General features: G+C 50.9%; 1 pseudogene; it reads left to right on the top strand.

Annotated features, from left to right (window-relative positions):
• Positions 1–7,237: 7,237 nt before the first annotated feature.
• Positions 7,238–16,559, top strand: LOC116832118 (suppressor of cytokine signaling 2-like; annotated as a pseudogene).
• The last annotated feature ends 1,810 nt before the right edge of the window (positions 16,560–18,369 follow it).

Raw genomic sequence — 18,369 nt, 5'->3', positions numbered from 1 at the left:
TGTGGCTATAGAACTGATCTCTGCAATGTAAGTTCAAACCCTTTCCTTGGCAGGAATTGGAGTATCATCTGTAGGCATGTTGCACTATCCACTTCTGTCAAGGGGGTTTTAGACTTTTTGGAAATGTGCCCCGAGTAGTACAACTATTGTAGAAGGAGCTCTAATGGTTTGTTTGTTTGTTTTTGAAGGGGAGGGCTCTATGCCTCCCGTGTGAACTGGGATCTTGTGTCCTTACTGATGAATTGGTGATTGAATCAATTCACGCTAATTAATGTCTTAGGCTGCTGTGGGCCACAGCACCAAGAATGTTATCAGTATCATTAGAATAAGAGACTCTAGATGCCCATGAGAAACAATGTCAAATCATCACGTCCCTTTATTTAACACACCCACTAAGCACACAAACAATCCCACAAACACAGATACAGTACCAGATAGCGCAAATTACTGAGGGCTCTGACTGGCACCATGCACAACTGCTGGTGGTGGACCCTGGGGTGACTGTCCTTATCTTCCTCTGCCTCATCACTACCACCACCTGTAGTCTCAAAATTCCTGAGTATCTAGGCTCTTGTATGGTCCCACTCCCTGTAATATTTCAGTACCTGAATGGCCTAGAAGCTGGTTATCTGAGGACCCAGCTACAGATGACACTCAGGAAAGTTCAGACAAATCAGTTAAAGGAATGAAGTTAAAGTGCTCTCATTAAGGGATTAAGTGGCCTCAATTTGCTGTAGCTAAGCCCACTAGCTGGTAACTAAGGCCACTTTACTCCTGAACGAGAGTTCAGTTAATGTGCTTTAACTTACACCCTGGCATCTTCCCCGTGCATCTTATCTGGCTTGCCACTATAATTTTACCCTTTATTGCTACAAAGTTATCTTGTGGGCAAATAGTCATGCCAACCTATTTCAGTCTTAAGGGCTTGTGTGGCTAAACTGCATATCTTACAGGGCTGGGGCCTGTATGCCCTGTGTTAGAACAGTAATTAATACTTGTATTTCACCTCTATAGACTTAGTATCTTTTATTCTTGGCTACGGTCTGGAGGCACCAGGCATTAGTGGGTGACCTTGAACTCTGCACTAATGAAGTTTTGGGGGCCATTTAACATCTTTTGCAGGTTGTAGCCAGGAGAGGTGTGGAATGCAATCTCTTGCCCTTTTGAAAAGTTAATATCTGCCCTTGCGTGGTAGTTTTTATCCATTAGAGGACTCCAGATGCACATGCACTATCTCCCTTCTAGCAGAATGCAGAGGTAACATACGCCCAAGGGAAGGCTAAACATCCACCTTTAGCACATTATAGCAAAGCTTTCTCCTCTCCATCTCCCACCCCCGCCCCAGTGAGCTAGTTAGCAGGTATAAGTGGAAGGTACTTGTGACAGTACTTTATATCCATGCATGCCTAATGGCTGCAGAGCCCAACAAAACTGTCACTTTAAGGGCAGTAGACTATGTTCTCTGCTGGTGTTAATCAGTGTAGCTTTATTCATAGAATATCAGGATTGGAAGGGACCTCAGGAGGTCATCTAGTCCAACCCCCTGCCCAAAGCAGGACCAATCCCCAACTAAATCATTGGCTTCAGTAGAGCTATGTCAGTTTACACCTGCTGAAGAGATGGCCCAGAGGCTCATAAAAATGGTGACTTGGCCAGAAGACAGGAGCAAACCAGCTCCTACCACTGCAGAGTTATGCATCCCAACACTGGATCCTGGAGGCTCAAGTGGGAATGCAGCATTCAGGCTTGCCTGGAAGGATGTTTCGGAGACAGTCTGGGAAATATGGAACAGAGGCGACGGCCGTGATCCCTTACCCAAGCTATTCTGTGGGACAGGAAGCAATCTCTGTTCTTGTGGTAATCAAGGCTTTAAATGCCAAAAGTAAAAAATGTAAATTGCATGTGCTGAAAGGCAGTCACATGACCCTCCCACTGCTGCCAAACAGGTACCTGATTCCTTTAGTTAATGATGGTGCTGGATCACCAGTTCTTGTATTCCTTTACCCATCTTTTAAGGGATTATTAGGCAGGGCACATTTAATTTTAAATAGCCTCAAAATTCCTGAATATCTAGGCTTTTGTAAGGCCTCACTTCCCTGTAATATTTCAGCACCTGAATGGCCTGAAAGCTGGTTATCTGAGGACTCAGCTACAGGTGACACTCAGGAAAGTTCAGACAAATCAGTTAAAGGAGTGAAGTTAAGGTGCTCTCAGTCAGGGGTAAAGTGGCCTCAGTTTGCTGTAGCTAAGCCCACTAGCTGGTAACTAAGGCCACTTTACTCCTGAATGAGAGTTCGGTTAACTTACACACAAGAACTTCACATCTTTAGCTGATTTGTCTTATCTTTCCAGAGTGTCCCCCTGTAGACAAGCCCTGAGACAGCCTCTCATAAGATAAGAACGTCCATACTGGGTCAGACCAATTGTGCATATTGCTCAGTATCTTGTCTCTGAGAGTGGCTAATGACAGATGTGTCAGAGGGAATGAACAGAATGGAGCAATTTCAAGTGATTCATCCCCAGTTGTCCAGTCTCAGCTTCTGGCAGTCGGTGGTTTAGGGACACCCAAGTATGAGGTTATATCCCTGAGCACCTTAGCTAATAGCCGTTGATAGACCTGCCCTCCGGAAACTTACCTGATTCTTTTTTTTGGATTCTTCTCCCACTCCCGTTTGTGCAGCTGGCTGGGAGTGAGTGGCCAGAGGCAGGGCTTTCTTGGGTGTGGCCCATCCTCCTGCATTGTGGAAGTTGCACACTGTGATGGGGTGTTCAAACCCCATGCTAACCAGGCGAGGGCCAAAGAACCACTCTAGGCTCAAGTGGCCTTGCTCCCACCACCATCTAAGTCCGGTGAGGAGGGAGGGCATGAAAGAGAGAAGCCCAGCTCAGATGCTGGCAGGCCTGGGGACCTGAGCGGGGAGAGATTTCAGCTCTGGGGGAGGGCTTTGTGGAAGACAAGACATGCTCCAGCAACTACTGCTGGTCTGGGCTCCTTTGGAGGGAAAAGGAGGGCCCGGTGCTGAACCATTACTTTGGGGCTATTGCTAGAGACACAGCTGGGGGAGCTCCAGTCTGCCTGAGGCGCTCTGCCATGTTCTTGGGTCTATTTACACTGGTGGCCCCAGAAAGGGGGTGTGCCCAGAGGCTAAGTTGGAGGGAGGGCTGAGTCTCCTACCACCTCACTTGGGCTGCTGACTTCCTAGACATTGAAAACCAAAGTCTGGGTCAGGCTAGTGCTGTGTCATACCCCTAGGGCTTGCCCTAGGAGACTGATCCTGTAACACTCCCCTCAGTGGGTCATTATGGTCAGGGTCTAGCGTGTTTCAGGGCATATGCAAACCCTGTTTGTTTCCTGGGAGCTGGCTACTCTCTCTGACACTGTGGCAACTATTCACTCCTGCAAGCTGCAGCCATGGGTTTGATGAATGAGGGAGGCGATGAAGGTAAGTGATTCTTGTATGGGAAATGCCAACTCCCAAGAGGGGCTGAGTGCCTGCAGCTCTCACTTGTTAGCTACCTGTGGTGTTTGATCCAGTGTGATTGGCTCCAGAGTGCTAAATGGCCCTTCAGCAGTAGATGAGAGTGACTGCGCGGGGGGTCAGAGATCTGTTTTCGTGCCCAAGCACTGGGGCGGTGGAAGAGCAAACCTTCCTATGCAGAATTGCAAGATGCATTCGATGCAATGGTACAGCAACACTGGGTTGGCAATACCTAGTCCCCCTGTTACCCCAAGTTCAAATCCCAGTAGGGCTGCCTCAGCCTTTCATCATTCTCTGATCGATAAACTAAGCTGCAGGGAGTTGACACCTGTGGGAATGAGCCCTTAAATTATAAGGGCTTGTGCCGATATTAAGGCTTCTGTGAGCACTTTAAGTGGTTTCAGCCCTCAGCACTGACATATTGTACAGGGTTGGGTACTGCCCTCCACCCCAGAGCTGGCCACCATGTGGCATGTGGGGCTTGCAAAGTGACTTGGGATCTTTCTACTTTCATGCCAGGCAAAGGTGAGTTAGTTCTATTATGTTGATGAGAATGTGCTCTAGAGCCTAAGGCAGAGGGTTCTGCAGAGTGAGGTAGTAAAAACAGCAAAGCCCTTTCTTTCTGTGGCGTTGCTTGTACTTGTGGTGAAATACAGATCCTAGTTTTCCTAGGTCCGACAACACCCAGCCTGAAACTTATTTCAGCTACGGTTCCAAACTACCCTGAAGGCTGCTCCTATATAACAACAGATTCCCGGAAAAGCTCAAATGCCTCTTTCATGGGGGGATAATAAGCCAGAATGAGCCAGTTTCTTTTAGGCAGCAGCAAGACCCCTCTTCACCTCCAGGGGGCGCCCACTCTGTATGTATCTCTCTCTCTAAGGAAATTTCCTAGAAATTCTTGGTTTATTTTTAACTGCGCCATGGAAGGGGAGGGGGAACTACCCACCAGCTCCTGATTCTGCCCAGCATTTCTCATGCAGGAAGCAGAGACCAGCGAAGTGCGTGGTCAAAGGTTACACCATGCAAATATTCCATCTCCAGAGCTGTCAGCTAATGCCTTAGACAGGCTGGGGTGGATTTAGCCCGGGATTTTCCAAGCTGCCTGATAGAGTGAAGTGCCAAACTTCCACTGACTTTCAGGGGTGTGTGAGCATCTGGCTCCTTTGCCTTATATCCCATAGGGGGCAGGGTCCTCCCTATGCCAAATAGTCTGCAAGTGGAAAATTGCAACACACCCACCTAAGCCCTTCTTGTGACTGTTCTCCTGATTTGAACAGGTTAGATTGTTAGTGAGGAGCAAATCGCAAAACAAGGAACTTAAACGGGCTGCATTGTGCTACAAAGCCTTTCAACCTCTAATGCACAGTAGCCAAGCCACACAATCCCGTCACCCCCCCAACCCCTCTTTTTTTCTCTAAGAGTGGGTAGGAATGTGGGGGGGACACAAGTTACACCCAAAATTCTCTAGAAGGGCTGGTAATTTTGGGTGTCACCATTTCTGGGTGCAGGATGGTAGAGATGTAGGGTTGGATCTTTTTTGGAGCTGCTGAGTACCCATAAACCCATCTGTCTTCAGTATTAAGCACCTCAGAACAGGGGCCGCGTCTTCCTATGTCTCTCCAGCACAACGTGATCCTGGTCCTGAGTGGAGACCGAGTGCTCTGTGCTACAAGTAATAGTGACCAAGCGGATGAAATCTGTGCTGTATCTCAGTAGGGTGGCTTTGATCTTTCTGAGCAGGGGAGCCAGTGCTCTGGGTAGAGAACTTGCCTGAGGACAAGTGGATCATCCTCTCAGAGGCAGCTGCCTTCAAATCCAGGTCACCTCTGAGGTAACCAATGGATGGGGCAGAGATGGGCCCCGAAATTGTGACTTACAAAAAATGAATGGGGACAGTAGATAGAGCCTGAGGCTGGGAGTCAGGTCTCTGGGACTCTCTTCCTGGTTGTGCCAATGACTTGCCAACTAACTGTAGGCAAGTTGCTTTTATGCCTCTGTGCCTCAGTTTTCCCCAGTCTGGCAAATGGGACTTAGCACTCAGTCTCACCAGGGTGTTGTTTTTAGTTAAATGAATGTGTGTAACGTGCTGTGAGATCCTCCAATGCAAGGGGCTAGAGAAGGCCAAAGCACCTCAGCAAAGGCCATAGCTCCTCTGGCAGGGCTGCTGGGGAAGGCAGACTGTAGGAAGAAGAAAGGCGTCGGTGCAGAACTTGTGTTCAGCTCCAGGCATGGCTAACCTCACAGTGCTACATGATTCACTTTCCCTGGGCTCAAAGCTGATCTCCCCCGCCCTTTCCCCTTTTTTGCTGGATTTTGTGCCGTTGTTAACTCTTCATTCACTGGGATGAAAAAAGGAGATGGGGAGAGAGGGAGGAGGTGTGTGCAGGGTCTCTGCTTTTGAGAATGAACTAAAGATGGCTTTCAGATGCCCTTAAAATAGGCCTTGCTCCAGGGATACACAGCTAGCTGCAGCAGGAGGCTCTGGATGGCTTTTGGCTCTAACTAGCACCAGGAAAATCTAAGTTACCCTGACTTCTCCATCCATCCACCCATCCATCCAGGTTCTTATTCTGGGGTGAAGTTCAACCTTGCTCTGGGCCCAGGCCTGCAGTCACAGCAACTGTGGGTTTGCCCAGATCCCAGGCACAAGCTGTGATTGCCTTAGGGTTTGCTGGACAGGTCTAGCAGCAAACCCACTGCTGGGAAGAGCTAGGTATCAGTGTGTGGGGTGGGCGGGGAAGGAGTGAGATCATCTCTGCTGTAGCTCATTGGCTGGGGAGCCAGGGTCGGGGAGGGGAGATTTTCCTACAAAAAGTCCTGCAACGATACCCAGGTAGCCCGATCCCTGGCGAGGCTGCACTGACCTATTTCTAGCGGGCTCATCAGTGTGATGTTAGCTGGGAACGTGCTCACAACTGGGCCTGGTGGTGGGAGGGGATTGGGGAGACAGAAGTGATATCAAATCCCGGGCTGAGCTAGAGGTGCACGAAAGCAGGATCTGTCTCCTCTGTCTTTTTTACACTATAAGTCTAGGAAACGTGGGGCTTCTTCTGCAATACAGCGTGTGGCTGCGCCACCCAGGCCATGCAGCCCTATTAAAGGCTCTGCCCAGCGGGTGGGTGCCTGGGGCTGCTTGGGGGAAGGCGGGGGGCTTCAGCCCTGTTCATTACTGCGGGCAGGAATCCGCAGCGATCTGGCTGCCTGTCGGTTGATCCTGGTCGCTCCCCCAGGGACCATACACGTGTCTTGTGGTGTGTGTCCCCCGGCTCCCCTAAGACACTGCCTGGATCCCGCTCCGCTCCCGGGCGCCCCCCGCTACAGCCGGCAGGGGTGTGGCTGCACGAAACTCCTCTCCCAGTTCCCCGGGGAGGAGCCCCCTTCCTCTGCCAGGCACTCTCTGGAGCTGGCGGGGCGGGGCCTGGAGTCCCAACCCCAGGGGGGAGGCTGCAGCGAGCCCCCCCGCCCTCCCGTGCGGTGCGACTTGCCCGGATTCCTGCACGGTGCTTGAGGCGCCAGCCAGTGGCCCTTGGTGCATTTGGCACGGGCGGGGGGGCGTTACCTGCAGATTCCTTCCTCCAGCTGAGCAAGCAGGGGAGGGACTCGCCTTGTCTCCCCCAGCAGCTGGTGACCCCCCAGCCCTGCAGCGGAGCTCCCCGGGGCTGCTCGGCCGGGATTGTCACACCTGGGCGCGTTGAGCTCCGGCCAGAGGGTGCCTCCTGCGCTCACTCATCCCCGGCCCGGCGTCCTTGAGACGAGTACCGACCGCTCCTGCAGGCGAGCGCCCCGGGCGGGGAGGCGATGCCCAGGTGTGTGCCCGGGCTGCACCTGGGATGAGGGCGGGGACGGGTGGTGGTTTGGCTAAAGGACACGGGGGTCTTGCAGGGAGGTCCCCCCGCCCCCTCGCAGATTGGTTTGTGCCTCCCTTCGGATGAGTTTTGCGCAAAGGCTGGTGGGGTGGGGGTTGTGTCTGTGATCAGCAAACAAAGAGCAGCAGCTGGGCATTCCGCGATCCGTCCCCCCCGCACCCCCTTTTTGGGAAAGCTTCTTTTGTTCGGTGAGCAGAGCCCCCCGCCCCCAGCTCCGGGGTCTGTAATGCCGCCTGGGCGTTTCTTTCCCAGAGAAGGGGGAGTGAATTAGTGATCACTTATTACCAAACTCTCCTTCCCCTTCGCGCCCCTCCACTTAGTTGCCCCTTCCCCTAAAACAACCGCACAAGAGCGCCGTGTGTGGGGAGGAGGGGCGGGGGGGTTGGCGAGATGGAGGGGTGGGTGTCAGCAGTAGAGAGAGAGATTCTTTCCGAGGCTGCTGACCCTGCCTGGCTGCAGCGCATAGCAAAGTCTGCAGCAATGATTCCTGCTAAGCACAGCCCTGGGAGGGTGGGCAGTGGGTTATGTGGCCAGAGGGGCTGGAAGTAGGGGTGCTGCTACAGCCTCAGGCTTGAAGTAGTTTCCATCATATGCAGGGTTTACAGTCTAGTTCAATGACTCTCACCCCCCCCCCATGGTTGCAGCACCCATGGGTGCAGCACCCCTGTCTGTGGGCGCTCGGCAAACTAAGGGGACTAGGGAGCCTTTGTAAGTCAATCCTCACTACCAAGCTGTTTCTGCGGAGGTGCAGAGGAGTACATGCCCCTCTCTTTGTCTCTGGGCATTTGAGGTGGCAGGAGCCCAAACTTGGCTTAAAGCATTAGCCTATTGGACAACAGGGAGGCGGCCCTGGGAGAGGTGCAGTGGGGAAGGGAGGTGTTGGTTCATTGGCTTTCTGCTGAGTCCTGGCTCGCTGACTGGTCAGTGTAAGTTCTCTTGCTCCAGGAAGAGCCCGGAAGATAGGGTCTGGGTCATGATTCCAGTGTGGGTCGGTTGCCTGCAGGTTCTCCCCTCCCCTTACAAGTTCTTTTCTCCAGCATGACAGAAGAAACCCACCGAGGTGCAGTGTGACCCGAGCTGTTTTTAATAACCTTGGGCCGAGTCTCTAGTGTCACTCACTGATAGAGAGGAAAGCGGGACACATCTGACTGCAGACTTCCCCAGCCTAGCTGCCTAGGGGGGCTGCAGCCTCATGGTTTGATTGATAGGCATCTTGCTCTCACCCTCTCCCATGCTCCTTGGCCAGCTTTTATGCTGCACAGACCATTGGTGCATCATATTTGATGCTCCACATGAAGGCAAATGATGTGCGTAACCCGTTGTCCCAGGCGGTATATTCATAAGTGGAGTTCTTGATCTCCCTCGAGCAATCGGCTTAAGCCCTGTGCCAGGAGTGTCCATCACCTTTATCCTAGTGGGAATAGTCACATGCGTCTTCGTAAAACTGCCTATCAGAAAGGCTTAGGTTTGGGGAGCCATGGAGAGATGGTAACAGAGAACCTGTGAACAGATAGGGGGGCAGCAGGCTTAGAGCTGGGGAGAGCGTTAAACCATAGGATAGAGTGATGGTTCACAGGGAGAAATGACCAGAAGCTCCTTAAAACAGACTATACTAAAGGAGGGAGACAAATATTTGGAGGAAATGTAGCAAGCTTGCTCCCAATGGTTTAATCAAAAGAGCAACCTAGAGGAGTCTCCTTTCTAAAAACCTCCCTTTCCCGGTCATAGGCCATTGCCCATTCTGTGCCCACATGGCTAGGCTGGCCCGTGAGGTAGGGAGCGGAGTCACAAGAACATATTCAGACTTGGTGCCAGCCTGTGAAACTCTGCTGAAGTCAATCATGCTTTCATCTGCTTATGAACTGGGCCCCGCAGCCTCTTCTTGGCTGGGAAACGAGGTGGTGTCAGGACACATGTTGAGTCAAGTGATTGTAAATGTGTGAAGGAGGACATGTTGCCCTGGTTCACCGGGGTCCACTGACTCTGTCAAGCAGGACAGTCCTTTGGCCTGTGCTGAGTGCTAAGCTGTGTGTGACCTCCTGAGGGTTATCCCATGTTATTTCCAGTGTAGACCAAATGCCCGAATGCAGCGACTTCTCTGCCGTGCAGGTGATTGGAAATGGGTGGATGTGATTTCAAATAAATAAATAAAAAAGCCTAGAAGACATTGCAGCTGGAGGCATCTTCCACCTGCAGGAAGTTCATTTTCTTGAGCCGGGCTAACAAAAGAGATCACATCCACTTGAAAATGCAGGGAGAGGGGAGGGATTTGGCTGGGGACATGGCCTTTTAGCTCTCCGTTAATGTTTGATGATGATTGTGAAGTATGTTGCAATGTATGTCCTGGCAGTTTTTCAGCACTCCTTTAGGATGCAGGCATGTCAGTGTCACGAAGCAGCAAGCTCTGTTATTGTTTTAGTGTCCTGGGGAGATTATTTTCCAGCTGGAGAGGAAGGAATCTGACTTTCTAAGGCATCCTTCCTTCCTTCCTTCTATTATTTCTTTCTTTTTCCTCAAGATCAATTCTTTTTTTTTTTTTTTACAGTCTTTGGAGATGATCCAGAGAAGGTGAGTTTTCAGTATTTACATTCCATTCCTCAAGCCCCAGCATGTGGGATGGGCTGCCCTCCTCCAAGCAGATGTTATTTTCCACGTCAGCCAAACAATACAGTGTTTGTTGCTTTGCATCCTGATTGCCTTATGTATTTGAAAAGAGTGTAACTGAGACTCTGGGCCTCCAAGGACTTCACAGCTGTCGCTATGCCCACTGTGACACAAGTTCATGGGAACAGCAAGGACAGAGCTCGGATCCTTGTGCTCAGAGACACAGACCCCTGTTACATGAGCTGCAGGAGAATCTTAACTGGCTGTTAACACTATAGAGTCTATGACATGCAACTGAATAGTTAGAAGGCAGTGATGTACATTCTGCCAATTCTATTTAGCAATTGTCTCATTTTATTTTTAAAGTGCTCATGGGGCTGCATAAACCATTATACTACAGTCAGGGACTGAAAGGCTGGGGTTTTAAGGAGTAGCTTAAGCCAAAAATGGACCCTGCATAAAAGAGACCAAAGACACGGATACGGATCAGAACTCGAGTACGGCAGGACCCATATCATTTTGAAGGTCAGATATCATACTGGGGCTAGAAACCAGCGATGAACTCAAGGCATGGAGTTTAGACCTTGGCTGTCCCAAATTTGGATGGTGTTTTGAATAGGGCCCATTAGAGAGAGGTGCTCAAGCCAATGGATCCAGCACTCACTGGGGAGAGGGTTCTGGATCCAGCACTCAGTGTTCCGGTTATTTTTCCAGCTAAGGTGGGTTTTACAGACAATAAGTGAGGTAAATGGCAAACCATGGAGGGTGAAATGTTTTACCAGCAGGGTCAGAGCCTTAGTGCAGTGGGGGGTTATTTTAGCAGAGTCTGGGGAGAATATACTTGATCGGCACCTGCACCATTGTGTTTTGTACAAAGCTCTGACAATTCCTCCTTGTCAATTACAGGCAACACTGTTCCATCCTTTACCCAGAGCCTGGAACTGAGGTGCTCTAAAATGCCCACCAGAGAGGTAGCATGCTGCTAGATAAAAGCCTTCTAACCTTGTTATCTGATGTTCTGCCGGTGGGGGGTGGGGATAGAAACCTCATAGCCTTGAATCTTCTCTTGCTTCCAGCTTACTGACTACCTCTGTGAGACCTTGGGCAAATCAGTGACCCTCCCTTTGCCTCAGTTTCCCCATTTGAAATCCTTCAGGGACGTTATGTAGATTAAAGAGTGGACGTTAGTACAACTCCTTGAAGATGATGCACGTGTATGTGAGTGGGAGAAATGTTAGAACTGGGCTACATTTTTATTCATGGGATCCATGTAGGTGTTAGCTCTCTGAAGAGACCCTCACATTCAGATGGTGGAAATAATCCTGGTCAGAACAGAGGCTGAAGTTTTTGGTCCTGGGTACTGAAAGAAAAGCTCTTTAACTCATCATTAGGCTCTTTAATAGAAACATTCGCTATTTGGATTCTAGTAGCACCTAAGGGCCATGCTGTGCAGGGTGCTGTACAACACAGTAACACAGTAAGAGACAGTTCCTGCTCCAGAGAGCTTGATATCTGAATAGGCCACGCAGTGTGGGAGAGGGGAAGTGCACTGGGTGGCAGAGGTGCCAGGTCCCTGCAGCTCCTGTTGACTTCAGTGGAATTTTGGGGTGCTCAGCAAATCTGACCGAGTGAGGCTAGGTGAATTTAGGGAGCTAATTTTCGACACCCTAGGTTTGAAAACTTCAGTCAATCTCTCAAATCCACCATGGCAAAGGGGGTTGGAATTGGCCCTTGATCTCGGCATGGGGAAGTCTGGGAGTCTACCTGAGTTGAGCCTCAGCTCTGCACCCCGCTGATTTCTCCCCTTCCCCCCAAGTATCAGATCTCTGGCACATTTGTCTCTTTTACCAAGCGTCAGTTCATTCCTCAGATAGCAAATCCCTCTCTGTATAGCTCAATATAAATACACCCTCGTTAGGATTCCAGAGCAGCCCTCTCCTGGCAGCTGTCTGCCCCTGAAATGCTCTTGCCTGGACAAACAAACTCGCTTGACCCCTACCTGTCCCTGGCTTAGACAGGAATTAATTCACTTGGCCTGTGGGGAGCTCTGGCAGGCAGAGGGGAAGCAAAGGCTTTAATCATAGGGTGACCAGATGTCCCAATTTTATAGGGACAGTCCCGATATTTGGGGCTTTTTCTTATAGATATGTCTATTACTCCCAACTCCCTGTCCTGATTTTTCACCCTTGCTATCCGGTCACCCTACTTTAATCACCTTGGTGACGGTGGCAGCCAGCGTCCCAGAGACCTGCTCTCGTTAGAGGGTTATCCAAGGTGAGAGCTGCTGTCAGATGAGTTGAATGCAGCAGTTGGACGGAGGCTGGAGCCAAGGTGCAGGGGGAGGTGGATTTAATTAGCCAAACTTTGTGTTTGTTTTATGCTCCAGCACTGGGGGGACTGGCTGCACTGTGTGACCTATGTGTGGTGGAGTTGCTGCAGCAGCTCAGGTGGGGAGAGAGCTGGGGAGGGGGGTTGCAGGCAGGTACCTGCTGCAGGTGGCTCTAGTGCCAGACTGCACAAATCCACCATCATCATTAGTCTTATTCGCCTTCTCTTGTATGCAGGTCTTTTTCCTGCACCCATGTCCCCTTGCACTGTATCCTTCCTCCTTGTTTGTGCTTTCCAGTTTGCTGTGGCGGGGGGAGGACTTTCATAGGCACAGCTGGGAGTTAGGCACCAAATTCCCATTGGTTTCCCATGGGAGTTGGGTTCTGTCATGAGTGGAGGTGGATTGTCTGTTAAGGGAGATGAGCTTAGCTCCTTGTGGCTAATTATCTGTCTCCCTGGTGATGGGTCAGGGGCTGGGGATCAGGTGAGAGCCTGCAGATCATCTGGAAAGGGGCCAGGTGGCAGGACCTGGTTTGTCTGTCTAATGACTTATATGGGATTGTTTTAGTTTGGAGAAATAAACTCCTCCCTGAAGGCAGGGACTGAGATTCTGCCGATGGTGGGAGCTTTCTTCCCTGTCCTGGCCGATGAGTGCACCCTACCAGCTGGTGTGCTCTGAACTGCCCTTTGGGCCTTCTGAAAACATCTCCCCTTGAGAGCCTGTGAGCTGCATGGGGTGGGCTCAGTCCCACTCCTACCAAGCTTTGGGTGCTGTCACCTCCACCAGGAGAGGGCTGTTGCAGGGGCACTTCTAAGGCTTAAATTCAGGTCCCCGAAAGGTCATCAGGTTTGAAATACTAAGACTCATCAGTTCGCTTGCTGGCGGGGCTGATGGAGCGTTTCGCATGTTCAGAGCAGATAAACTCAGGAGTTAGCTGTCTCTTTAAACCAAGCTCCTCTCTGTTCGGCTTGGTGCTAGGCATCATGGTGCCATCTCTCAGCGTCTGGTGTTTGCCCAAGTGGCCTTGGCTGGTATTTGAGATGATGTGGCCTAGTAGTTAGAGCAGGAACTGTGTGGCAGGACTCTTGAGTTCTAATCCCGGCTTCAACAGTGACTTGCTGCATGACCTTGGGCAACTCACTTAATCTGTCCAGAAAAGGGTGGGGAGGTATCATGATACCTTGCTCCCCTAATGATTAGATGGGATAGAACCCAGGGCTTCCCTCTCATTCTAGGGTCCCCTCATCAGGGCTTCGCTCCTCCCAGGCTCAAGGGATCTCAAAACATGCTTAACGAAGCAAGGGTGTGAACCAGCATGGACGTTGCTTAATCCACTTCCGCCTTGAGCACCAAAAGTTAGAGTTGGCTATTGATTCATATTAATGGCACGGGTCATCACACCTCCCGGCCCCCAGGGAAATCTGGTTTGTTACCTGATACCTCAGTGAGGGTGGCAGGATACGGTCTATCCTTTCATTGCCTTTCATTTAAACAGGGCAAATAACATGGTGACGGAGGGCTTGGTGGGTTTCATCCTGTCCATCCCATTCTTAAGCTGGTCTTGTCTATCTGAAATGGTAGGAGACAGACATAAGAACCAACCATTAGCCTAGGATATGGTTTCCAGGGCTCTGTCTGCTCCCGGACGTTTCTACCACTTCCCCTGCAGAGATGGTTCCATGTTACGAACTCTTCCCAATATAACTCAGAAGCGGCTTCTGTATTTCCTCACATGTATAGAATTGAACAGAAATAAACATTCATGGCTTTTTGGGTTGGTTATTTTTTTTTGTTTACTTTTTCCTCCCCCTAAGTCCTGAAATTTCATTGAAACGCGATCTAGAACTGGTCAAATTTACAGATTGAATCCAAATTTTGTTTGGGTAGAATATTGAAATTTTGACCCCCAAAGTCCTTGGTTGAAAGCTGGATAATTTTGACCATAAGAGAATGGGGTAGAGCTGAAGTTGCAGCAGCCACCTTGTCTGCTCTTGTCCCTTCATGTTGTCTTTTTCTTTTCATCACTGTCGTTGGATTTGGTGCCTTCAGCATAGCAGTCTTGTAAGGAACGCCCTGCGGCAGTTGGTAGTATCGGTAGCGATAGTCTCTGGTGAAGCTAAGCTCCTGAGTGAATGGCTTTGTACAGGTTGGACCTCCTAGTGCTGGTTTCTCCTTTCTTTACTCTTCTGTGTTACCTTGTAGGTGTTGAGAAGCCAAATGAGATGCCCCCAGTGATGCTGGCAGCATTCCCTTCCCTGAGCGACCTCCCCTTGATCGCGCCTTGAGATGGTCTCTCTCAGCCCCCGTGGCCAACAGAACAACGCTGGACCATGAAGTCCCCCAATGCTGTGATCTGCAGGGAGAAGCTGGCTCTGAGCATTTACCCTTATGGCTCTGAATAGGATGGCTGGGAAGAGGCCGGGGATGAGGATGTGAACTCAGCCCAGATCAACTGCACCATAAGCCACCTGGAGCAAGCTGGTAAGGGAGAATGGATGTTGGTCCAAGAAGCTGAAACCTATTACTGAGACACTAGACATGGGCAAAGCTGTTAGATCCTCTAGCATCACCCCTCTCCAGGCCAAGGCTGTTCCCTAGAGACTATTCTCCAGGTCTCCATCCAGGCCAGGTCTTAGATATCCCTAGAAACAGCTTCCCTTGGTTCCGGTCATTTGGTTTCCAGCCAACCAGATCTCAAGCCAAAAGCAGCTAGTGATTTTTGGGTGTCCGGCTTGAGACACCTTAAATGTGTCTGATTTCCAGAGGACAGGTGCTCAGTGTTTCTCTAGGGATTCTAATGCAACCTCAGTCATGCTCTGAGAACTGCACACACACAACTTGTCAGTAGCCTCAGCAGACAGATCACTGACTGGCTGGGTTATGGAGACTTGAATTCCCTTCTCCTCCTTAGAAGCTTTCCTCTGGGTCAGAAAACACGGACTGGGCAGCATGGCCTCACCCTGGGTTAAACAGGGTCCATCAGCCTCCGAGGATGTCAGTCTGGTAACTCATTACTCTCACTAAATCCCGACGCGTCAGTTCACACCAGCAGGGATAGACCCCTAGAGCCGTCTTTGCTGCTGGAGAAATCTGCACCAGGGGATGGGGAAATAGGCCTCTGTTGTTTGAATCTTGTGATGGCCCTGGCCCTAGGGGTCAGGGCTCCACTGCACTCAGAGCCCTGAAGAGCTCTCAGACTATAGACAGCAGATGGAGAAAGCAAACAGCTGGGGGGAACACGAGGAAGCAACGAGGCAATACTGGTCAGCATGAAAATATCAGTCACAGCACACCAGCTGCCTACCCATTGGCCTTCTACCTCTGCCCCTTCTATTCCCTTGTCCCCCAGCTCCCCTAGAAATCTCTTGCCTGGGACAGCCAGCATGCTCCTTCCACCTTGGCTCTTCCCCTCTCTCTGTCCCAGAGGGCCAGCTTTGTTGGGTGAAGCGCTAGGGCTGACTTGCATGTGATGGTGCTTTCTCTCTTGGGCAGGTTGGTACTGGGGTCCCCTCACAGCAGCAGAGGCCAGACGCGTTCTCTGCCTTGCCCTGGAAGGCTCCTTCTTGATGCGTGACAGTTCCAGCCCAGACAACCTGCTCATCCTGTCGGTCAAAACCTCTGTTGGGCCCACCCACATCCGGATCTGCTACAGTGCCGGCCGCTTCAGCTTTGACTCATCCGTCTTGGCCAAGCCCAAGCTCCAGAGCTTCAAGGATGCCATGGCCTTGATCCAGTTCTACTCCCTGGCCTCACTGAAGCAAGTCGAGCGGCTGGGGCTGTCGGAGCAGGAGACTATGTCTGTGTCCAAGGATCCAGCCGTGCACGTGAAACTGATCAAGCCCCTGTATGTCTCTGTGCTGACTTTGCAGCACCTGTGCAGGCTCATTGTCAACGGGAGCACCCGGCAGGTCTCGGCCCTGCCCTTGCCTATCAGGATCAAGGACTACCTGCTGAAGTACCCATATGTGCTCTGAGAGACCCCCCCCACACATACCTTGCTCACCTTTCCATCCTACCCTGGCAAAACATGGTGCTCTCCCCACCACCCACTCTGCTCCGGCACCAGCACTGATGGACTCCGAAGGGTCCCTGGCATTGCTCAGCTGGAGTGCTGCAGTGCGTGGCCTCGGGGTCAGGTACAAGTGTGAGGGGCTGAGCGAAAGACAGGGATCTCCGGATCTCAGATGGAAGCAGGCCGGGGGCAGAAAGCATATTTTGGGGTTTTTTCAGGCTCTGTCGTCCCTAGCTAGAGATGCTAATAAAAAATTAATTGTACTATTTTTGTTCTCCCATTGCTACATCTGTGCATTGACTTCGGCTTGCTTCACGGCTTGCTTCACTTGGGCAGGGCTTCTGTTCTGGCTGTTAGGGGAGAGGGTGGGTTGCTTTGAGTAAGATTTGATGGTGTTTCTTTAATATAACTAAGTCCTGATATACATCTGGGGCTGTGATTTTCTTTTTTTTTCCAGAAGCAACTGATGATTTTTTAGGGCCCAACCTGAGATACCATAAAGGGGCCCGATAGAGGGTGGGTGCCTGGCGCTGCCTGGAAATCAGGCCCCTTTTAAGACATCTCCAGTTGTGCACCCAGAATCACTGGTCACTATAGGAAAATCTTGACCTGGGTTTTCCTAGGGCGGGACTAGATCTCCAGGCATCTCTATGGTGGAGGCATCTCTATGGTGGAGGCTAAAACACACTGAAGCTCGTCCTATGATGCTCTTTACACCCCAACAGTTGCTCCACTGGGAGTTTAAAAAGCTGACCTAGGACAGGATTGTTTGGCTGGCTTCTCTGGACATGCCCGAGTGAAACAGGCAGACTCTTTCCTCTAGCAGCATGTGGTTCTTTGTTCCCATGTTTTCCTAGTTGCATGAGGCCCAAGTAAAACCAAGCTCAACTGCTGCTGCTGCAGCTAACACAGGCTCCCATTCCCAGAAGCAGTTCTTGGTCTGTCTACAGTGCACAGTCAGATGTATACTGGTGCATTCGGGGAAAACCTTCCCCACTCCCATAAGGCCTTAGCTGTTCCTACCACAAGGAGGCTGGTGGGTGGCTTCTCCCCCACATGGTGCAATGTCCTTGGGAAGCAGGAGGACTGGTTCACCCTGTTCCACATACTCCATCAGCTCCTTCTCCAGAAGCCCTACGTTACAACCCTGACAGTTTTGAATCTCTGCTTCGAAACATGACTGAGCCGTGATTCCTATTCATGTGGGAGGGGTGGAGTGTATTACTTGTGCTGTATGTGGAATCTACCATGTTCCCAAGGCAGGATGAAATTCACCCCCATGCAGAGGGCCAGCACACAGGCTAAGTGCTCACGTATCCTGCAAAGGGCTGAACTTCCAGGTCAGTAACCTCTAGGTCCAGATGCATGGGCATAATCACTGCATTTGGGGTAAGCGTCCATGCGTTTTTACAGCTGGGTAGTTCTATTAAAAAAAGCAATTTGGGAGCAGTAGCTTAGATGGTCCCTACCGCAACCCTGCTGCCTTTCTCAGCTGGGGCTAGGGACAGTGTCTGTAAAGCACCAAACATTCTCCTGTTTCCTTTTAATCAAACCAGCGGTGCGAACATGGATTCACAACCTCATGGGGCTTGGGTGGTGTGTGTGTGTCTGTCCAAGCCTAGCCTGTGTGGGGTTTTAACAGCCTTTCCCTGTGCAAACCCTGAACCTCTGCAGGAGGGTTAGAGCCTCTAGCTGGCTTTTCTAGGAAAGCGTGATAACAGGCACATCTACTTATCGTTCTGCCAGCGAGAGAGGGGGAGAGCAAATATGTTAGCCCAGCGCAGTTCTTGGAAGCTGATGCATTTCAGTTGATTCTGTGCAGGGAGGATGAGCCGCCCTTTGGAACTGCCTGCTGTGGGTTTGCAGTCGCTGCATGTCAGGAGCAGCTTGGTGCTTCCTCTTTCAGAGCTCAGATTCTGGATTGGCTTCCCACGGAGCTGCTGAAAGAGTTGAATGAGGGGCCGCCCATGGCCATCACGCTCTCCCTCTCTGAGGGAGGCAGGTTGGTTTATTCCTCATCTTATGTTGGTGCCCCAGCAGCGCTAAATTCTTCAGGTCAGGGGATGGTTGTTTTGT

Source organism: Chelonoidis abingdonii, chromosome 4 (genome assembly GCF_003597395.2).
Source record: "Chelonoidis abingdonii isolate Lonesome George chromosome 4, CheloAbing_2.0, whole genome shotgun sequence".
Classification (NCBI taxonomy): Eukaryota; Metazoa; Chordata; order Testudines; family Testudinidae; genus Chelonoidis; species Chelonoidis abingdonii.
Note: the sequence above shows the minus strand (reverse complement) of the source record. Positions and strands in the feature narration are given on the sequence as shown.